Genomic DNA, 22,323 nt, shown 5'->3' with positions numbered 1-22,323 from the left:
TTGCAGCGCTGAGAGCCAGGGTTCTTCGGAGGTGTGAGTATATCCATATTTTTTATTTTTATTCAATAAAAGAGGAGGGGGGAGAGGGAAGGTTAGGAGCTTGACACGCCGAGACATGCATCTATAAGCCGTTGCAAATGAATATAGCTGGTGGGTGCTGTACCTGCTGGTGATTTCAGCTGAAGTAGAAGAAAGGAAAGGGGAATATCCAGCACGCCCATCCAGTGTAAGTAAAATATCCAAAATTTATTGAAGCATAGTCTAATACTATCTAATAGACCCCTAATACTATCTAATAGACCTGACAGAATAACAAATCTGCAGGTGGTTGGGCATTTAGGAAATAGCGACCACAATATTGTGCAGTTTCACCTGTCTTTCACTAGGGGGACTTGTCAGGGAGTCACAAAAACATTGAACTTTAGGAAGGCAAAGTTTGAACAGCTTAGAGATGCCCTTAATCTGGTAGACTGGGACAATATCCTCAGAAATGAGAATACAGATAATAAATGGGAAATGTTTAAGAACATCCTAAATAGGCAGTGTAAGCGGTTTATACCTTGTGGGAATAAAAGGACTAGAAATAGGAAAAACCCAATGTGGCTAAACAAAGAAGTAAGACAGGCAATTAACAGTAAAAAGAAAGCATTTGCACTACTAAAGCAGGATGGCACCATTGAAGCTCTAAAAAACTATAGGGAGAAAAATACTTTATCTAAAAAACTAATTAAAGCTGCCAAAAAGGAAACAGAGAAGCACATTGCTAAGGAGAGTAAAACTAATCCCAAACTGTTCTTCAACTATATCAATAGTAAAAGAATAAAAACTGAAAATGTAGGCCCCTTAAAAAATAGTGAGGAAAGAATGGTTGTAGATGACGAGGAAAAAGCTAACATATTAAACACCTTCTTCTCCACGGTATTCACGGTGGAAAATGAAATGCTAGGTGAAATCCCAAGAAACAATGAAAACCCTATATTAAGGGTCACCAATCTAACCCAAGAAGAGGTGCGAAACCGGCTAAATAAGATTAAAATAGATAAATCTCCGGGTCCGGATGGCATACACCCACGAGTACTAAGAGAACTAAGTAATGTAATAGATAAACCATTATTTCTTATTTTTAGTGACTCTATAGCGACAGGGTCTGTTCCGCAGGACTGGTGCATAGCAAATGTGGTGCCAATATTCAAAAAGGGCTCTAAAAGTGAACCTGGAAATTATAGGCCAGTAAGTCTAACCTCTATTGTTGGTAAAATATTTGAAGGGTTTCTGAGGGATGTTATTCTGGATTATCTCAATGAGAATAACTGTTTAACTCCATATCAGCATGGGTTTATGAGAAATCGCTCCTGTCAAACCAATCTAATCAGTTTTTATGAAGAGGTAAGCTATAGACTGGACCACGGTGAGTCATTGGACGTGGTATATCTCGATTTTTCCAAAGCGTTTGATACCGTGCCGCACAAGAGGTTGGTACACAAAATGAGAATGCTTGGTCTGGGGGAAAATGTGTGTAAATGGGTTAGTAACTGGCTTAGTGATAGAAAGCAGAGGGTGGTTATAAATGGTATAGTCTCTAACTGGGTCGCTGTGACCAGTGGGGTACCGCAGGGGTCAGTATTGGGACCTGTTCTCTTCAACATATTCATTAATGATCTGGTAGAAGGTTTACACAGTAAAATATCGATATTTGCAGATGATACAAAACTATGTAAAGCAGTTAATACAAGAGAAGATAGTATTCTGCTACAGATGGATCTGGATAAGTTGGAAACTTGGGCTGAAAGGTGGCAGATGAGGTTTAACAATGATAAATGTAAGGTTATACACATGGGAAGAGGGAATCAATATCACCATTACACACTGAACGGGAAACCACTGGGTAAATCTGACAGGGAGAAGGACTTGGGGATCCTAGTTAATGATAAACTTACCTGGAGCAGCCAGTGCCAGGCAGCAGCTGCCAAGGCAAACAGGATCATGGGGTGCATTAAAAGAGGTCTGGATACACATGATGAGAGCATTATACTGCCTCTGTACAAATCCCTAGTTAGACCGCACATGGAGTACTGTGTCCAGTTTTGGGCACCGGTGCTCAGGAAGGATACAATGGAACTAGAGAGAGTACAAAGGAGGGCAACAAAATTAATAAAGGGGATGGGAGAACTACAATACCCAGATAGATTAGCGAAATTAGGATTATTTAGTCTAGAAAAAAGACGACTGAGGGGCGATCTAATAACCATGTATAAGTATATAAGGGGACAATACAAATATCTCGCTGAGGATCTGTTTATACCAAGGAAGGTGACGGGCACAAGGGGGCATTCTTTGCGTCTGGAGGAGAGAAGGTTTTTCCACCAACATAGAAGAGGATTCTTTACTGTTAGGGCAGTGAGAATCTGGAATTGCTTGCCTGAGGAGGTGGTGATGGCGAACTCAGTCGAGGGGTTCAAGAGAGGCCTGGATGTCTTCCTGGAGCAGAACAATATTGTATCATACAATTATTAGGTTCTGTAGAAGGACGTAGATCTGGGTATTTATTATGATGGAATATAGGCTGAACTGGATGGACAAATGTCTTTTTTCGGCCTTACTAACTATGTTACTATGTTACTATGTTACTAAAAAACAATATTAAAAAAGAGAGAGAGAGACTCTCTCTGCCTGACGCGTTTCTGGCGCCCTTAGTCATAGGAACTAATACCATATAGATGAACAGCTTTATATATAGCAAGGAACCAATCACAGACATAGCAATCAATTACATTGAAAAAAGCTGCAGCTAAACACACATAACAAGACTTTTTCTCCTATTTCAAATATATTGAAATTGCATAAATATATACTTTAAATTGCCGCAAGATCTATCTGTTAGTTCAATATATGTAAAAATGGTCATTCCTGTAATTCATACCGTGTGGATGTTTAGTGTCTAAAGTCAGAATCCAAAAGGCTTCCCGCAGTGCTAATTGTTTCTTCCAATCTCCACCTCTAGGTGACTGACTAACCCTTTCTATGCCAAAAAATGAAAAATCTGATAGGTCTCCTTTATGTACAGAAATAAAATGTTTCGTAGCCCCAGAATAGCCTGAATTATTGTTATTTATATTAGCTATGTGTTCTGAAATTCTTTTTTTGATTTTCCTTGTGGTATAACCTATATAGCAAATGTTGCAAGCCTTACATTTGATGCAGTATATGATGTGGTCAGAATCACAATTAATAAATGATTTTATATTATAAGTAACATTGTCATTCGAGGAAAAGGTAGTTCTTTTGTTGTCTGCAAATTGGCAGACATTACATCTGTTACCAGAACATTTAAAAAAACCTTTTACTGATAACCATGATGTGGGAGTTTTTTTCTGGCGCACCATACTGGGAGACAAAATATTCCCCAGTGTGCAACCTCTCCTAGCCACTACTCTGCATCCATTCTAAAAAATTGTGCATAAAGATTTGTCCTGAATGACTACAGGGAGATATTTAAAGGGACACTGTCACCTGAATTTGGAGGGAACAATCTTCAGCCATGGAGGCGGGGTTTTTGGGTGTTTGAATCACCCTTTCTTTACCCGCTGGCTGCAATATTGGATTGAAGTTCATTCTCTGTCCTCCGTAGTACATGCCTGCACAAGGCAAGACAAGGAGGCATATCACCCCAACAGGCAGGAAGAAGCAGAAGCAGTGTGGTGGCAGCATACAGAAGGCGAACATTCGTTCCCCACAACACCAACATGGCGGAAGTTGCCATTCCAACTGTTAGATCTTCCCGAGTCTGGTTATTTTTTAAAGACTCTGCCAATTACCCCAAACAGGCCATTTGCAGCACTTGCAATGCCGCATCAGCAGGGATAGCAAAACTACCAGCCTGACCACCACCAGCATGATTAGGCACATGGCAGCAAAGCACCCGACTTTGTGGACCGAACCCTAGGCTGCAGGTGACAACACTGCATCTTCCATTGTTTTGCGTAGAAGCCAATCCCCAGTTCACCGTGACTGTGAAGATGCCTTGGGCCGACAGTCAACCAGCACCATCATCAAGCTCATCCACGTCCTTGTTCCAGCCCAGCCTTCAGTTGTCTATACCCCAGTAATTGGAACGCAAGTGAAAATATCCAGCCAATACACAACAGTCCACAGTACTTAACTGGAACATTTTTTGTCTGCTTGCACTCAAAATGTTGCTTTTAGGTTTGTTGAGGCAGAAACTTTCCGCAAACTGATGGCGGCAGCCATCCCAAGGTACTCGGTCCTCAGTCGCCACTATTTCTCCCAGTGTACCATACTGGCATTACACCAGCATGTGTCCCAACAACATTACCCTTGCCCTCATCAATGCTGTTACTGGGAAAGTCCACCTAACCATGGACATGTGGACAATTGCTTGTGGGCAGGGACAGTACATCTCACTGACAGCACACTGGGTTAACATAGTGGAAGCTGGGACCCAGTTGGACCTTAGGATGGAACACATCCTCCCCATGCCAAGGTTTGCAGGTCCTACGTCAATCATGGTTGCCCCACAGTCTACAACTCCTGCACCTCCTCCTCTTCAGCCTCCATCTCTGAAATGAACACATCAGTCAGAAGCTGGAAGCACTGCCTCAGCAAAGTGGCAACAGGCTGTGCTGAAGCTAATCTGAATAGTTGACAAACCGCACAATTCAGAAGAGTTGTGGACAGTGCTGAAAAAGCTGTCAGATATTTGACACTGCTGAACCTACAGCCAGGCATGATCATGTGTGACAATGGCCAGAACCTGGTGGTGGCTCTGAGGCAAGGTGTGCTCACACACGTACTTTGCCTGGCCCATGTGCTTAACCTCGTTGTTTATCGTTTTCTGAAAAGCTACCTGGAGCTTCCGGATCTGCTAGTGAAAGTACGCCATCTGTCTGCCTATTTTAGAAAGTCAGCTACAGATTCAGGTGCCCTTGCCGTGCTTCAACAGCGTTTGCAGCTTCCAGCTCACCGACTGGTGTACGATGTCCCAAAGCATTGGAACTCTACACTGCATAAGTTGGAAAGGATTTGTGAGCAGAAGAGGACAGTTGTTGACTACCAGCATCAACAAGGCCGTCAATATTCAGTTCAGACTCCACACATAAGACATAAGGAGTGGACATGGATGTCAGACATATGTGCCATTCTCCAGAACTTTGAGGACTGCACCAAGATGGTGGGCGGCGATGATGCCATAATTAGCATTACCATCCTGCTTCTCAGCATTCTGAAAAGCTCTCTGCTCAAAATGAAAGAGGATGCATTTCAGGCAGAGCACGAGGACTTGGAGCAAGGAACCATACAGGGTGATTACACTCAGCCCAGCCTCATGTCAGAGCAATGTGGATTGTTCGACAATGAGGAGGAGGAAGAACAGGAGCTATTTTCATGCACTTTAAACGGTACTACAAGCACAGCTGTCATACCGCCTGTTCATCAGGGATGGCCTGAGGACAGGGAGAAGGAAGAGGAGGATGAGGAGAAGAAGGACAGCATGGTCAGTCGTCCTGTTGGTGAGGACACAGAAGTCTTGCCTGTTAGCAGTCTGGCATGCATGGCTGACTTTATGATGCGCTGCATTTCCCGTGACCCTTGCATTATTTTCGGTGACACTCATTACTGGTTGGTGACACTCCTAGACCCACGCTACAAGGAGAACTTTCAATCTCTTCTTCCAGAGGCAGACAGGTGTACAAAAATGTTGATGTACCAGAGGGCTCTTGTAGAGGAATTACTGAAAAAATTCCCTTGTGAGAACGCTGGCAGCAGACGTCAGACTTTGTTGTACAACCAAGGAGTCCAGTGAGAGAGACAGAACTATAATCCAGCTCAGGCAGGGGAACAATGGCAAAGTTCTGGGATAGTTATCCCAGACCCTCCCATCGTGCCAGCACAGAGGCAAAGGGTGCTGCACAAGAAGTGCAATGTTTGGCAACATGCTGAGAGAGTATCTTGCAGATTGTACAAACGTCCTCCGTGATTCCTCTGTGCCTTTTAATTATTGGGTATCCAAGCTGGACATGTGGCATGAACTGGCTGTCTACGCCTTGGAGGTCCTGGCCTGCCCTTCTGCTAGCGTTCTATTAGAGTGGGTTTTTAGTGCTTCTAGTGGAATTATAACTAGTGTTGAGCGATACCGTCCGATATTTGAAAGTATCGGTATCGGATGGTATCGGCCGATATCCGAAAAATATCGGATATCGCCGATACCGATATCCGATACCAATACAAGTCAATGGGACACAAATATCGGAAGGTATCCTGTAATGGTTCCCAGGGTCTGAAGGAGAGGAAACTCTCCTTCAGGCCCTGGGATCCATATTCATGTGGAAAATAAAGAATAAAAATAAAAAAATATTGCTATACTCACCCTCGGACGCGCCCTGGTTGTAACCGGGAGCCTTCCTTCCTAAGAATCAGCGCTTGAAGGACCTTTCGATGACGTCATGGCTTGTGATTGGTCGCGGTAGCGTCATGTGACTGCTCACGCGACCAATCATAAGCCGCGACGTCATCGAAGGTCCTTAACGCACTCATTCTTAGGAATGAGCGCGTTAATGACTTTTGCTGACGTCGCGGCTTGTGATTGGTCGCGTGAGCGGTCACATGACGCTACCGCGACCAATCACAAGCCGCGACGTCATTGAAAGGTCCTTCAAGCGCTCATTCTACCAAGGAAAGCATGGCAATTGCAGCGGTGACAACCAGGGCGTGTCAGAGGGTAAGTATTTCAATATTTTTTATTTTTATTCTTTATTTTACACATAAATCTTACTCCCGATACCGATTCCCGATATCACAAAAATATCGGAACTCGGTATCGGAATTCCGATACCGCAAATATCGTCCGATACCTGAAACTTGCGGTATCGGAATGCTCAACACTAATTATAACAGATAAGCGCATCCGCCTGTCAACTGACAAAGCTGACAGGCTAACTCTTATAAAAATGAACAAGGGCAAGATTGGGCAAGACTTCTGTACACTACCGAATGAAAACAGCGAAACAAAACCTCAAATATAGGGTTGAGCGAAACGGATCGTTCATTTTCAAAAGTCGCCGACTTTTGGCACAGTCCGGTTTCATGAAACCCAACCCGATCCCTGTGTGGTCGGCCATGCGGTACGCGACTTTCGCGCCAAAGTCGCGTTTCAATGACGCGAAAAGCGCCATTTCTCAGCCAACGAAGGTGGACGCAGAGTGTGGGCAGCGTGATGACATAGGTCTCAGTCCCCACCATCTTAGAGAAGGGCATTGCAGTGATTGGCTTGCTGTCTGCAGCATCACAGGGGCTATAAAGGGGCGTTCCCGCCGACCGCCATCTTACTGCTGCTAATCTGAGCATAGGGAGAGGTTGCTGCCGCTTCGTCAGAAGCAGGGATAGCGTTAGGCAGGTTCCATTAACCCCCAAACCGCTTGTGCTGTAGCGATTTCCACTGTCCATCACCACCTTTTGTTTGCAGGGACAGTGGAGGCTACATTTTTTTTCCTCAGCGCTGTAGCTCATTGGGCTGCCCTAGAAGGCTCCCTGATAGCTGCATTGCTGTTTGTACACCGCTGTGCAAACCAACTGCTATTTTCAAAGCACAAATCCTGTTGTTCCTTCCTTTCTGCACAGCTATCTTGTTTGTTTGTCCACACTTTTTATTGTGGGCCACAGAAAGCCTAGTGTCTGTTTTTTTTTTTGGTTTTTAAATTCTCCCTGAAAAAAAATAAATAGTGGGAGATTAATATTGGCATTTGTGCTTCAGTGCCAGTCGTGTGTGCCATCTCTCTCAAATTGTGGGCCACAGAAAGCCTAGTGTCTGTTTATTTGTTTTTTGGTTTTTAAATTCTCCCTGTAAAAAAAAAAATAGTGGGAGATTAATATTGGCATTTGTGCTTGAGTGACAGTCCTGCGTGTGTGGCATCTCTCTCATTTTGTGCCACAGAAAACCGAGTGTGTAACATTGTGCCTGATTTTCCTTGCAGTCTCACCCACCTATAAAGGGATATCTAAAACCTACAGAAGTTTGAGTTTACCTTGTAAGTTGTTTTACAGTAACAAATACCGTTACTTTGGTTACGTTTTTAAAAACAATGAAGAACTCTGGTGGAAGAGGTCGTGGCCGTGGGCGTTCATTGCCAGCTGGTAATGATGGAAGTGGTGGTGGAGCATCAGGTGGTCGTGGGAAAAACAATATAGCACCTAAGTCTCGAGCTGTGGAGCCAGGTTCGTCGTCTGGCTACACAAGGCCTCGAACGCTCCCTTTTCTGGGAGTAGGAAAACCGCTTTTAAAGCCGGAGCAGCAAGAGCAAGTTTTGGCTTTCCTTGCTGACTCATCCTCTAGCTCTTTTGCCTCCTCTTCTAAAACTGGTAAATGTAAAAGCAGCACGTCGTTAGTGGATGTTCACGCTCAGGGACAAGTCGCTCCATTGTCCTGTTCAGCAAAAACAACAACAGAGAAGGATGCGTCAGGCGACACAACGGGTTAGGCTGGTTTCACACTTGCGTTTTTAAACGCATGCGTTTGGAAAAAAAAACGCATGGTGAAAAAACGCATGTAAACGCATGCACAAAAAAACGCATGCGTTTTTATATTAAAAAACCAGAAAACACACTGATATGCCACCCTCCACCATAAAGGTGATAAAGGGGATCCTAACCCTAACCCTAAAGGGATCCTAACCCTAACCCTAAAGGGATCCTAACCCTACCCCTAACCCTAAAGGGATCCTAACCCTACCCCTAACGCTAACCCTATAGGGATCCTAACCCTAACCCTAACCCTAAAGGGATCCTAACCCTAACCCTAACCCTAAAGGGATCCTAACCCTAACCCTAACCCTAAAGGGATCCTAACCCTAACCCTAACATTAAAGGGATCCTAACCCTAACCCTAACCCTAACCCTAAAGTGATCCTAACCCTAACCCTAACCCTACCCCTAACCCTAACTCTACCCCTAACCCTACCCCTAACCCTAATCCCTTTATGGTTAGGGTTAGGGGTAGGGTTAGGGTTAGGGTTAGGATCCCTTTAGGGTTAGGGTTAGGGGTAGGGTTAGGATCCCTTTAGGGTTAGGGTTAGGGGTAGGGTTAGGATCCCTTTAGGGTTAGGGTTAGGATCCCTTTAGGGTTAGGGTTAGGGGTAGGGTTAGGATCCCTGTAGGCTTAGGGGTAGGGTTGATGATATATCCCTGTAGGGTTAGGGTTAGGGGTAGGGTTAGGATCCCTTTAGGGTTAGGGTTAGGGGTAGGGTTAGGATCCCTTTAGGGTTAGGGTTAGGGTTAGAATCCCTTTAGGGTTAGGGTTAGGGTTAGGATCCCTTTAGGGTTAGGGTTAGGGGTAGGGTTAGGATCCCTGTAGGGTTAGGGTTAGGGGTAGGGTTAGGTTCCCTGTAGGGTTAGGGTTAGGATCCCTTTAGGGTTAGGGTTAGGGTTAGGATCCCCTTTATCACCTTTATGGTGGAGGGTGGCATATCAGTGTGTTTTCTGGTTTTTTAATATAAAACGCATGCGTTTTTAACGCAAACAAACGCATGCACAAAAAAACGCATGCGTTTCCATTGACTCCAATGTATTTTTTGGCCCCCAAAAAATGCATGAAAACGCATGCGTTTTTATGTGTCCAAAAACGCCCCTCAAAAATACTACAAGTTGCATTTTTGAAAATGAAAGCATGCAGTAAAAAAACGCATGCGTTCAAAAACGCATGCAAACGCATGCACAAAAAAAGCATGCATTTTCAATGTTAAATATAGGGAAAAAAAAGCATGCGTTTTTTTGAGCAAAAAACGCTGCAGACAAAAACGCAAGTGTGAAACCACCCTCACTCCATGGAGCTCTTTACACATACCGTTCCTGGGTTAGAAAGTGAAACAGTTAACAGGCCATGCCCATTACAAGTTGAATCGGACATGGAGTGCACAGATGCACAGCCACAGCCAGATTACTATGCCCTCGCAGTGTACTGATCCAGAATCAGACCCTGATGAGACTATGGTGCCCCGTCACAAACGCTATACCACCGGCTTACACGGTAACACAGACGAAGTTGCACATGAGATAGAAGAGGAGGTCATAGATGACCCAGTTGTTGACCCCGATTGGCAGCCATTGGGGGAACAGGGTGCAGGCGGCAGTAGTTCTGAAGCGGAGGAGGAGGGGTCGCAGGAGGCATCAACATAGCAACAGGTTCCATCTGCCAGGCCCGTATCTGGCCCAAAACGTGTGGCAAAGCCAAAACCAGTTGGAGGACAGCGTGGCCATCCGGTTAAAGAAGCTCAGTCTGCAATGCCTGAAAAGGTATTCGATGGTAGAAAGAGTGCAGTCTGGCATTTTTTTAAACAACATCCAAATGATCAGCGCAAAGTCATCTGTCAAAAATGTTCAACTACCTTAAGCAGAGGTCAGAATCTGAAAAGTCTAAATACAAGTTGCATGCATAGATATTTAACCACCATGCATTTGCAAGCCTGGACTAACTACCAAACGTCCCTTAAGGTTGTAGCACCCTCGGCCAATGAAGCTAGTCAGCAATGCTACATCCCTTCCGTCACTGTAAGGCCACCATTTTCCGCACCACCTGCAGTATCTATGCAGGTTTCGTTGCCAGGCCAAAGCAGTCAGGGTCAGGGAATCACCAGTTTCGTAGTAGGAAACACTGCATCTAGGGCACTGGCAAGAATACCGTCTCCAACCGTCTCTCAGTCTGCCATGTCCACCGGCACCCCCGCTAGTTCCACGATCTCCAGCTCTCCAGTCCAGCTCACCCTACATGAGACTCTTGTTAGAAAAAGGAAGTACTCATCCTCGCATCCGCGTACACAGGGTTTGAACGCCCACATAGCTAAACTAATCTCGTTAGAGATGATGCCCTACCGGTTAGTTGAAAGCGAAGCTTTCAAAGCCCTGATGGACAATGCTGTACCACGCTACGAGCTACCCAGTTGACACTTCTTTTCGAGAAAAGCCATCCCAGCCCTCCACCAGCATGTTAAAGAGCGCATCGTCCATGCACTCAGGCAATCTGTGAGTACAAAGGTGCACCTGACAACAGATGCATGGACCAGTAGGCATGGCCAGGGACGTTACGTGTCCATCACGGCACAGTGGGTGAATGTGGTGGATGCAGGGTCCACAGGGGACAGCAATTTTGGGACAGTTCTGCCTAGCCCACGGTCTAGGAAACAGTTGGCTGTAGCCGTTCGCACCCCCTCCTCCTCCTCCTCGTCCTCCTGCAGAAGCGAGAGCTCGTCCACAGACCGCAGTCGCACAACCACTCCATCCGCAGCTGCCACTGTTGCACACCAGGTGTCCCATTATGGGGCAGCTACTGGCAAGCGTCAGCAGGCTGTATTGGCTATGAAGTGTTTGGGCGACAACAGACACACCGCGGAAGTTCTGTCCGAGTTCTTGCAGAAAGAAACGCAGTCGTGGCTGGGCACTGTAGATCTTGAGGCAGACAAGGTTGTGAGTGATAATGGAAGGAATTTCATGGCTGCCATCGCCCTTTCCCAACTGAAACACATTCCTTGCCTGGCTCACACCTTAAACCTAATGGTGCAGTGCTTCCTGAAAAGTTATCCGGGGTTATCCGACCTGCTCCTCAAAGTGCGCGGACTTTGCTCGCATATCCGCCGTTCGCCAGAAGCGAGAGCTCGTCCACAGACTGCAGTCGCCCAACCACTCCATCCGCAGCTGCCACTGTTGCACACCAGTTTTCCCATTATGGGCCAGCTACTGGCAAGCGTCAGCAGGCTGTATTGGCTATGAAGTGTTTGGGCGACAACAGACACACCGCGGAAGTTCTGTCCAAGTTCTTGCAGAGAGAAACGCAGTCGTGGCTGGGCACAGTAGATCTTGAGGCAGGCAAGGTAGTGAGTGATAACGGAAGGAATTTCATGGCTGCCATCTCCCTTTCCCAACTGAAACACATTCCTTGCCTGGCTCACACCTTAAACCTGGTGGTGCAGTGCTTCCTGAAAAGTTATCCGGGGTTATCCGACCTGCTCCTCAAAGTGCGTGGACTTTGCTCACATATCTGCCGTTCGCCCGTACACTCCAGCCGTATGCAGACCTATCAGCGGTCTTTGAACCTTCCCCAGCATCGCGTAATCATCGACGTTGCAACAAGGTGGAACTCAACATTGCACATGCTTCAGAGACTGTGCGAACAGAGGCGGGCTGTTATGTATTTGTGGGAGGATACACATACATGGGCAGGCAGTAGGATGGCAGACATGGAGTTGTCAGGTGTGCAGTGGTCGAAGGTACAAGACATGTGTCAAGTCCTTCAGTGTTTTGAGGAATGCACACGGCTGGTAAGTGCAGACAACGCCATAACAAGCATGAGCATCCCCTTAATGCGTCTGCTGATGCAAAGTTTGACGCGCATAAAGGAGCAGGCGTCTGCAGCAGAGGAAGAGGAAAGCCTTGATGACAGTCAGCCATTGTCTGGTCAGGGCAGTGTACAGGACGAGGTAGCGGGCAAACAGGAGGAGGAGGACGAGGAGGATGATGGGGATGAGTATTTTTTTAATGAGGAAGCTTCTCCGGGGCCACTGGAAATTGGTGGCGTGGCAAGGCCGGGTTCTGGTTTTTTGAGGGACACAAGTGACGTAGATTTGCCTGAAACTGCCCCTCAACCCAGCACAACCGCAGATTTGACAACTGGAACTTTGGCCCACATGGCAGATTATGCCTTACGTATCCTCAAAAGGGACACACGCATTATTAAAATGATGACTGATGACGATTACTGGTTGGCCTGCCTCCTTGATCCTCGCTATAAAGGCAAATTGCAAAATATTATGCCACATGAGAACTTGGAACAAATATTAGCAACCAAGCAATCAACTCTTGTTGACCGTTGATTCAGGCATTCCCAGCACACAGCACCGGTGATCGTTCTCACACGAGCTGCAGGGGGCAGCAGACCAGAGGTGTTAGAGGTGCACAAATCAGAAGTGGCGTTGGACAGAGGGGTTTTCTGACCAGGTTGTGGAGTGATTTTGCTATGACCGCAGACAGGACAGGTACTGCAGCATCAATTCAAATTAGACACCTGGCCAGAATTGGCAGAATATGCATTGCAGGAGCTTGCTTGCCCAGCAGCTAGTGTGCTATCAGAAAGAGTATTCAGTGCTGCTGGCTCAATATTAACTGAAAAAAAGACTCGTCTGGCTACCCAAAATCTTGATTATCTAACCTTTATTAAAATGAACCACCACTGGATTTCGAATTATTTTGCCCCACCTTTCCCGGCTGACACCTAGCTTTCCAATGAAAAGGTCTTGCTTCTGGACTGCTCTGACTGAGTTTTCCAATCTCGTAATTTGCAGCAGCTGTTTGTCCAGCATACGACAAGTTTACACCTCCCTAAATGTCCAAACTCCCCCCACGGGGCCGTGGTCTCGCCACTTGGCGCAAGCACCCGTGAGAGTGCCGTTTGTCTGAAGAGGTGGGTGTGCACGCTTTTGGTCGACGGCACTGCCACTGGGTCCCTCATAGTACAATAAAGTGTCTCTGGTGGTGGTGGCGCGCAACCAACGTCAGACACACCGTTGTAACATGAGGGGCCCTGGGCCTGTACCGCCGGCCACAAGACAGTTTCCCCCCCCCCAGCTCATACAGTGCTCTACGATTTGCAAAATTATCTCTCACAGCTCCACCAATGTTTAGTCTATGCGCTGACATCCTTCAATGCCTGGCAATTACAATACCAATGTGTTGACATGTATGATGCTACTTCAAATAGTCTGGGGCAGTGTCCTATATTTACACCAGTAAATACTTTGCGCCAAATTACTAGGTCAGAAACACAGCAGAGGAGCCCACCCCTGTACCTAAGTATGCCACCCTTTTGTTTTTTTGGTTTTGTTGTATTGCGAGACATTAACATCTATTTATTTTTGGGGAGTACTAACTGTCAGACACTCATTACAATCGGCCTCCGCTGACAACACCAATGCTTCCTGTGTACCCCTGCAAGATAATTCCAAGTGCATAGAGCCTACTTTTGTTATGTTAGGCCTACTAAGCCTGTCTGTGGTCCCTCCTTCCAATAGTCCTTCACTGACCAGACCACTGCTGCCTGTGTACCCCTGGAACCCATTTTTAAGGGCCTATAGCTTACTTTTGTTATGTTAGGCCTACTAAGCCTGTCTGCGGTCCCTCCTTCCAGTAGTCCTCCACTGACCAGATCACTGCTGCCCGTGTACCCCTGGAAGCTATTTTAAAGTGCCTACAGCCTACTTTTGTTATGTTAGGCCTACTAAGCCTGTCTGCGGTCCCTCCTCCCAATAGTCCTCCATTGACCACACCACTGCTGCCCGTGTACCCCTGGAAGCTATTTTAAAGTGCCTACAGCCTACTTTTGTTATGTTAGGCCTACTAAGCCTGTCTGCGGTCCCTCCTTCCAATAGTCCTCCACTGACCAGACCAATGCTGTCCATGTACCCCTGGAACCTATTTTAAATTGCATAGAGCATCCTTTTTTTAATTGTAGGTGTACTAAGTCTGTCTGCGGTCCATAATTGAAATTGTCCTCCACTGACCAGAGCAATGCTGCCTGTGTACCCCTGTAACCTTTTTTAAACTGCGTTGAGCCAAATTTTTTGTTTAAGGCCTACTACCTGTGTCTGTCTGTGCCACTCAATACAGCTGTCCTCCTCTGAAAAAACCTGAGCGTCAATAGTCTGGTTTTCAGCCTATAGGAATTTGAAAACTGCATTGGGGCTACTACTTCGGTAGGGCCTACTAACGGTGTCTGCCACTCCAAGGTGTTCTCCAGGTTGCCTCTCCATAGCTTCGATCTTCTAGCTCTCGTTCAGTAGTTGTTGAAACAACACTGCATTAGGCCTACAAGTTGAGTCTGGGTTGTAGAGACGGTGTCTGCCGCTCCAAGGTGTTCTCCAGGTTGCCTCTCCATAGCTTTGATCTTCTAGCTCTCATTAAGTAGTTGTTGAAACAACACTGCATTAGGCCTACAAGTTGGGTCTGGGTTGTAGAGACGGTGTCTTCCGCTCCAAGGTGTTCTCCAGGTTGCCTCTCCATAGCTTCGATCTTCTAGCTCTCGTTAAGTAGTTGTTGAAACAACACTGCATTAGGCCTACAAGTTGGGTCTGGGTTGTAGAGACGGTGTCTTCCGCTCCAAGGTGTTCTCCAGGTTGCCTCTCCATAGCTTCGATCTTCTAGCTCTCGTTCAGTAGTTGTTGAAACAACACTGCATTTGGCCTACAAGTTGGGTCTGGGTTGTAGAGACGGTGTCTGCCGCTCCAAGGTGTTCTCCAGGATGCCTCTCCATAGCTTCGATCTTCTAGCTCTCGTTAAGTAGTTGTTGAAACAACACTGCATCAGGCCTACAATTTGGGTCTGGGTTGTAGAGACGGTGTCTGCCGCTCCAAGGTGTTCTCCAGGTTGCTTCTCCATAGCTTCGATCTTCTAGCTCTCGTTCAGTAGTTGTTGAAACAACACTGCATTAGGCCTACAATTTGGGTTTGGGTTGTAGAGACGGTGTCTTCCGCTCCAAGGTGTTCTCCAGGTTGCCTCTCCATAGCTTCGATCTTCTAGCTCTCGTTAAGTAGTTGTTGAAACTAGAGTTGAGCGACCTTGACCTTTTTAGAGTCGAGCCGGGTTTTGCGAAACCCGACTATGTCCAAAGTCGGGTCGAGTGAAATCGGCCGATTATGACGTAAAGTCGGGATCGACCGAAACACGAAACCCAATGCAAGTCAATGGGGCAGCATAGTCAGCAGTGAGTGGGGGCCAGGAAAACACCTAGAGTGCCCATTTTAATGTCAAAACCATCCATTCTTCTTAATGAAGCTTGTCAAGCGTAATTTACCTTATAATAATTGGAAGGCATTTGAAATTGGGGGTCATTTGGCTAAAGTTGTGGGGGGTAGGGCTGGTTCAAGTAATTAGTGGGCCCAGGAAATCTGGACCACGTCACGGCAGTGGAGCAGGGAGAGGTAAGTATTTCAACTTTGCAAGTGCTGTGAACCTGAGCAAGCAGGGGGGGCCCACTCGTTGGCATTGGCACTGGCACAGGGCCCCTCAAAGTACAGCGGTGTGTTTGCACGGCGGGGGCGCCTCCCACCGGCAGCAACACTTTTGCGTACTATGAGAGGCCCTGTGCCAGTGACGTCGCCAACTAGTATTCCTCCCCCCACCTGATGAAGGAACCTGCACTTTCATCTGCACCTTCCTCTTTGTCCCCGTGTAAGGTGGTATGGTATGCGGGAAGAGCAACCTGACTTTCAGAAGGGTCACAATGTTGTTGTGTAGCGTGCACGGGGAATGTTGCGTTATGGGTCAATGTACCAGCAGACTCATCTATCACTGGCTGGGCAATGGGTACGATGAAGTGGAAACACAGATATAGGCCCAAAGAAGAAAGTGGGCTAAATGCAGTTCAAAATTGGTAACACAGGAATAACCAGGGGGCATTGCAGTGGAGGACAACTGGAATGAGAGGCTGACACAGAGAGTAGGATCAAATCAGTAAGTAGTCGAAATGCAGTTCAAAATTGACAACCGTAGTAAACAGGCGGCACAGCTTTGTTCAGTGGAGGAGAACAGCAAGGAGTGGCAGACACCGATAGTAGGCCCCAACCCAACTAGTAGGCCAAATGCAGTCTAACATTAACAACTACTTAACGAGAGGCTGAAAATGGAATTTCAGGACAGGAAACCAGGAGAACAGCAAGGAGTGGCAGACACCGATAGTAGGCCCCAAACCAACTAGTACGCCAAATGCAGTTGTTCCATTTAACCACAATTTAATGAGAGCCTGAAGATAGAAGCTCAGGAAAGGCAACCTGGTGAAAACCTTGGAGTGTAACACAACCTGTCTCTACACCCCATACCAAATTTGTAGGCCTAATGCAGCGTAGTTTCCACCAACTACTAAACGAGAGCCGGAAGATCGAAGCTCATGAAAGGCAACCCGGGGAACACCTTGGAGTGTAACACAACCTCTCTCTACACCACGAAAGGGCTGATTCTTAGGAAGGAAGGCTGTTGTAAATAAGCATTGCGCGTCCGAGGGTGATTATATTCTTATTCGGTATCTACTCACCCTCGGACGCGCCATGCTTCTTGATTTGTAATTAATGTTTATTTGCAATGTGCTTTTGACTTACTCAATTATTTTTTTAATTATTGATTTTATTAAATTAATAGTTTAACATCTTATTGGAAATAATTTAAAGGAGACGCGACAGGACAACACTCGGTGGATGCCATATCTGTGTTAACAACTCCAAAAAACTTTCAGTTAACTTCTTGCAGGAGAAAGAAATTGTAGCTGTTGGACCTTTGTAGTACAGTTCCAGATATTTGTTGTGTGTTTGTTTTGATTGTTAAAATGTCTGCATTTGAGATCTCAACACGATCTTATTTTTTATAATCAAATTAATTTTTTAAATATTTTATTAGGTTGGTTCAAGGGGTACACGGGCCGCAGTAGACAGGTCAGTGGAGGCCTAGTGGAAGGAGGGACCGCAGATGCGCCACTGTTTCACCCATACACAATTAGTAGGCCTAATGCAGCGTAGTTTCCAACAGCTACTAAACGAGAGCCGGAAGATCGAAGCTCAGGAAAGGCAACCTGGGGAACACCTTGGAGTGTAACACACCATCTCTCTCCACCCCATACCCATTTTGTAGGCCTAATTCAGCGTACTTTTCTACAACTACTAAACGAGAGCATGAAGATCGAAGCTCAGGAAAGGCAACCTGGTGAAAACCTTGGAGTGTAACACAACCTGTCTCTACACCCCATACCAAATTTGTAGGCCTAATGCAGCGTAGTTTCCACCAACTACTAAACGAGAGCCGGAAGATCGAAGCTCATGAAAGGCAACCCGGGGAACACCTTGGAGTGTAACACAACCTCTCTCTACACCACGAAAGGGCTGATTCTTAGGAAGGAAGGCTGTTGTAAATAAGCATTGCGCGTCCGAGGGTGATTATATTCTTATTCGGTATCTACTCACCCTCGGACGCGCCATGCTTCTTGATTTGTAATTAATGTTTATTTGCAATGTGCTTTTGACTTACTCAATTATTTTTTTAATTATTGATTTTATTAAATTAATAGTTTAACATCTTATTGGAAATAATTTAAAGGAGACGCGACAGGACAACACTCGGTGGATGCCATATCTGTGTTAACAACTCCAAAAAACTTTCAGTTAACTTCTTGCAGGAGAAAGAAATTGTAGCTGTTGGACCTTTGTAGTACAGTTCCAGATATTTGTTGTGTGTTTGTTTTGATTGTTAAAATGTCTGCATTTGAGATCTCAACACGATCTTATTTTTTATAATCAAATTAATTTTTTTTATATTTAATGATGTTGGTTCAAGGGGTACACGGGCAGCAATAGACAGGTCAGTGGAGGCCTAGTGGAAGGAGTGACGGCAGACAGGCATCAAAGGCCTAACATTGGGCTGGCTGTAGGCAAGTTAAAATTGGTTCCAGGGGAACACGGCCATCAGTGGCCTGGTCAGTGTAGTTGTAGTTGAAAGAACGGGACGCAGACAGGCTTCGAAGGCCTAACATAATAACATAGGGCTGGCTGTAGGCAAGTTAAAATTGGTTCCAGGGGAACACGGCCATCAGTGGCCTGGTCAGTGTAGTTGTAGTTGAAAGAACGGGACGCAGACAGGCTTCGAAGGCCTAACATAACAAACTTGGGCTGGCTGTAGGCACTTTTAAATTTGTTCCAGGGGTACATGGGCAGCAGTGTATGGTCAGTGGAAGTCTAGTGGAAGGAGTGACCGCAGACAGGCTTCGAAGGCCTAACATAACAAACTTGGGCTGGCTGTAGGCACTTTTAAATTGGTTCCAGGGGTACACGGGCAGCAGTGGTCTGGTCAGTGGAAGTCTAGTGGAAGGAGTGACCGCAGACAGGCTTCCAAGGCCTAACATAACAAACTTGGGCTGGCTGTAGGCACTTTTAAATTGGTTCCAGGGGTACACGGGCAGCAGTGGTCTGGTCTGTGGAAGTCTAGTGGAAGGAGTGACCGCAGACAGGCTTCGAAGGCCTAACATAACAAACTTGGGCTGGCTGTAGGCACTTTTAAATTGGTTCCAGGGGTACACGGGCAGCAGTGGTCTGGTCAGTGGAAGTCTAGTGGAAGGAGTGACCGCAGACAGGCTTCCAAGGCCTAACATAACAAACTTGGGCTGGCTGTAGGCACTTTTAAATTGGTTCCAGGGGTACACGGGCAGCAGTGGTCTGGTCTGTGGAAGTCTAGTGGAAGGAGTGACCGCAGACAGGCTTCGAAGGCCTAACATAACAAACTTGGGCTGGCTGTAGGCACTTTTAAATTGGTTCCAGGGGTACACGGGCAGCAGTGGTCTGGTCAGTGGAAGTCTAGTGGAAGGAGTGACCGCAGACAGGCTTCCAAGGCCTAACATAACAAACTTGGGCTGGCTGTAGGCACTTTTAAATTGGTTCCAGGGGTACACGGGCAGCAGTGGTCTGGTCTGTGGAAGTCTAGTGGAAGGAGTGACCGCAGACAGGCTTCGAAGGCCTAACATAACAAACTTGGGCTGGCTGTAGGCACTTTTAAATTGGTTCCAGGGGTACACGGGCAGCAGTGGTCTGGTCAGTGGAAGTCTAGTGGAAGGAGTGACCGCAGACAGGCTTCCAAGGCCTAACATAACAAAATTGGGCTGGCTGTAGGCACTTTTAAATTGGTTCCAGGGGTACACGGGCAGCAGTGGTCTGGTCTGTGGAAGTCTAGTGGAAGGAGTGACCGCAGACAGGCTTCCAAGGCCTAACATAACAAACTTGGGCTGGCTGTAGGCACTTTTAAATTGGTTCCAGGGGTACACGGGCAGCAGTGGTCTGGTCAGTGGAAGTCTAGTGGAAGGAGTGACCGCAGACAGGCTTCCAAGGCCTAACATAACAAACTTGGGCTGGCTGTAGGCACTTTTAAATTGGTTCCAGGGGTACACGGGCAGCAGTGGTCTGGTCTGTGGAAGTCTAGTGGAAGGAGTGACCGCAGACAGGCTTCCAAGGCCTAACATAACAAACTTGGGCTGGCTGTAGGCACTTTTAAATTGGTTCCAGGGGTACACGGGCAGCAGTGGTCTGGTCAGTGGAAGTCTAGTGGAAGGAGTGACCGCAGACAGGCTTCCAAGGCCTAACATAACAAAATTGGGCTGGCTGTAGGCACTTTTAAATTGGTTCCAGGGGTACATGGGCAGCAGTGTATGGTCAGTGGAAGTCTAGTGGAAGGAGTGACGGCAGACAGTCTTCGAAGGCCTAACATAACAAAATTGGGCTGACTGTAGGCACTTTTAAATTGGTTCCAGGGTAACACGGCCAGCAGTGGCCTGGTCAGTGTAGTAGTTGTAGAAAGAAGGGACCGCAGACAGGCTTCGAAGGCCTAACATAACAAAAATGTCAAAACAATGGTATTGTCAGTGCCAGGCATTGAAGGATGTCAGCGCCTAGACTACACATTGGTGAAGCTGTGAGAGATAATTTTGCTAGTGGTAGAGCACTGTTTGAGCTGGGGGGGGGAACTGTCTTGTGGCCGGCGGTACAGGCACAGGGCCCCTCATATTACAACGGTGTGTCTGACGTTGGGTGCGCACCACCACCGCCAGAGACACTTTATTGTACTATGAGGGACCCAGTGGCAGTGCCGTCGACCAAAAGCGGCCACACCCACCTCTTCAGACAAACAGCACTCTCAAGGGTCCAAGCGCAAAGTGGCGATAGCACGGCCCCGTGTGGGGAGTTTGGCCATTTCGTGAGGTGGAAACATGTCGTATGCTGGACAATCAGGTGAAGAAAATTACGAGATTGGAAAAGTCATTCAGAATAGTCCACAGGCAAGACCTTTTCATAGGAAAGCTAGGTGTCAGCCGGGCAGGGTGGGGCAAAAGATTTTGAAATCCAGTTGTGGTTCATTTTAATGAAGGTTAGATCATCTACATTTTGGGTAGCCAGACGAGTCCTTTTTTCTGTTAGTATTGAACCTGCAGCACTGAATACTCTTTCTGATAGGACACTAGCTGCCGGGCAAGCAAGCTCCTGCAATGCATATTCTGCCAATTCTGGCCAGGTGTCTAATTTGGATGCCCAGTAATCAAATGGGAATGACGGTTGAGGGAGAACATCGATAAGGGATGAAAAATAGTTTGTAACCATACTGGACAAATGTTGTCTCCTGTCACTATGAATTGATGCTGCAGTACCTGTCCTGTCTGCGGTCATAGAAAAATCACTCCACAACCTGGTCAGAAAACCCCTCTGGCCAACGCCACTTCTGATTTCTGCCCCTCTAACACCTCTGGTCTGCTGGCCCCTGGAGCTCGTGTGAGAATGATCACGGGCGCTGTGTGCAGGGAATGCCAGAAGCAAACGGTCAACAAGAGTTGATTGTTTTGTTGCTAATATTAGTTCCAAGTTCTCATGTGGCATAATATTTTGCAATTTGCCTTTATAGCGAGGATCAAGGAGGCAGGCCAACCAGTAATCGTCATCGTTCATCATTTTTGTAATGCGTGTGTCCCTTTTGAGGATACGCAAGGCATAATTCGCCATGTGGGCCAAAGTTCCCGTTGTCAAATCTGCGGTTGTGCTTGGTTGAGGGGCAGTTGCAGGCAAATCTACGTCACTTGTGTCCCTCAAAAAACCAGAACCCGGCCTTGCCACGCCACCAATTTCCCGTGCCCCCGGGAAAGCTTCCTCATTAAAAATATACTCATCCCCATCATCCTCCTCATCCTCCACCTCCTCTTCGCCCGGTACCTCGTCATGTACACTGCCCTGATCAGACAATCGCTGACTGTCATCAAGGCTTTCCTCTTCCTCTGGTGCAGACGCCTGATCCTTTATGTGCGTCAAACTTTGCATCAGCAGACGCATTAGGGGGATGCTCATGCTTATTATGGCGTTGTCTGCACTAACCAGCCGTGTGCATTCCTCAAAACACTGAAGGACTTGACACATGTCTTGAATCTTCGACCACTGCACACCTGACAACTCCATGTCTGCCATCCTACTGCCTGCCCGTGTATGTGTATCCTCGGCAAAAACATAACAGCCCGCCTCTGTTCGCACAGTCTCTGAAGCATGTGCAGTGTTGAGTTCCACCTTGTTGCAACGTCTATGATTAGGCGATGGTGGGGAAGGTTCAAAGAACGCTGATAGGTCTGCATACGGCTGGAGTGTACAGGCGAACGGCGGATATGTGCGCAAAGTCCACGCACTTTGAGGAGCAGGTCGGATAACCCCGGATAACTTTTCAGGAAGCACTGCACCACCAGGTTTAAGGTGTGAGCCAGGCAAGGAATGTGTT

Source organism: Ranitomeya imitator, chromosome 4 (genome assembly GCF_032444005.1).
Source record: "Ranitomeya imitator isolate aRanImi1 chromosome 4, aRanImi1.pri, whole genome shotgun sequence".
In the NCBI taxonomy this organism is placed as follows: domain Eukaryota; kingdom Metazoa; phylum Chordata; class Amphibia; order Anura; family Dendrobatidae; genus Ranitomeya; species Ranitomeya imitator.
The sequence above is the reverse complement of the archived record's forward strand: the minus strand, read 5'-3'. Positions refer to the sequence as shown.